Genomic DNA, 1,703 nt, shown 5'->3' on the forward strand with positions numbered 1-1,703 from the left:
CAACTACGCTCGAAGGAGTGTGGAAGATGCCTTCTCAACGGTGTCCCTTTGTATTAGGAAATCTGCAATCACCTCAAAGCCTTGGGAGTCATTTTCTATTTCTTATTGATAGAGACATCCAGGGGTCATTTCGTAGAAAAAGAGGTGCAGGAGCTCATTAGCATAACTTATTTGCATGTGCCACACCCCCTGACATCACCGGAAGTGTGTCAGAAGGCAACACCCACCACTCAGGCTCCACTGGACTCTTTTGGATTGCTAGCTATTGGGGGGGGGGACGTGCAGATCTGTCCTCGCAGAGGAGGGAGAGCTTGTACCTGAATAAAACTTGGCCTTAAAGGTGCCACTGGACTGTTTTGGGCCAGGGGGCTCTGCAACTTACCTGGCTGCTTCTTGCTCTGACTGAGGGCTGCTGGGAGCAGGGGGTGGGGCTTGTTGCATGTGCCCGCTCCCTGGGCTCTTTACTGCCGGAGCTCCGCTCCTGTACACTCCTGCAGGAAATGGCCCCTGGAGACATCTTATTGATAGAGACATCCAGCAGGGGCAACACAGCACATCACTGGCATGCTCCAAGATGTGTGGAAGAATTTTGCTCAGTCGTATGTGGGATCTCAGAGGCTCCTATGACAACATAGCTCTCAATTCCTAACGGCAACAGTGCTAGAGGGAGTGGAGCACTGGGTCTTTCAGGCTCCTTATAGACCCACCAGCTCCATGGGGCCAAAAGGAATGTGAGAAAATCACACCGCTGCTCCTGCTGCGTTGGGACATGCAACAGACAGCCTGTGCCCAAAGCCCATTTTAATTTGCAGCTGGCTCAGAATTCTCCCCACAACACAGTCCTGATCCAAGGCTGGAAGTGGGGGGCTCTGAAATTGCTGCTTATAGGAATATAAAGAAACTAGGAAAAATGTCCGTTGTGGAAATAATACAACGGCCTCTAGAAAGAGGCTCTGGGCGGGTGCCCCGGCCTTGGACACTCAGTGTCAATTTGCTGTGGCGACTTTAGCAGGGTATAATGACACTGAGTCCACCATTTTCTCCAGAGGAACTGATCTCTGCTACCTAAAGAACAATTGTAATTTTGAGTCATCTCCAGCCCTCACCTGGAGATTTGCAACAATGGTTCCCCAGAAGGGAATAGTTGGTTTGGAGGGTGGAGTCTATAGCTTTGTACCTGTCCAAGGTCCCACTCCTCCTGAAACCTCACCCTCTCCAGGCTCTATCCCTCACATCTCCAGGAATTTATTTCCCCCTCACTCTTCAGCTTTCCACCCCCCACACACCTGCAGCCTCTCCCGTGCTCTGAAGCCCTGACTTCTACGTCACATTGGCTGTCATATGGGGGCCACCTCAGCAGCATATAAGGATACAGAGCCCACCATTTTCTCCAGGGGAACTGATCTCTGCCATCTGGAAAGCAGTTGTAATTCTGAGTGATCTCCAGCCCTCACCTGGAGATTGGACACATTTTACCTCAGAACAGCAAACTGTTTAGAATGTTAGAGGCAAAAGCCTAACAAGTCGCATATGTAAACGACCTCTGTGTTCCGAGGCAAAGGCCAATGAGGCTGCATATGCAAATAACCTCTGTGTTCTGACTGGCTGTGGGGGGGGGGAGAGGAAGAGCAAACTGTTTAGAGTGTTGGAGGCAGGACTCAGGCAAAGCAGCCAGTGGATAGGGAGACCCTCTGAATGACAGA

The sequence above is a fragment of the Gekko japonicus genome, unplaced genomic scaffold (genome assembly GCF_001447785.1).
Source record: "Gekko japonicus isolate JY-2015 unplaced genomic scaffold, Gekko_japonicus_V1.1 scaffold2635, whole genome shotgun sequence".
Lineage (NCBI taxonomy): Eukaryota > Metazoa > Chordata > Lepidosauria > Squamata > Gekkonidae > Gekko > Gekko japonicus.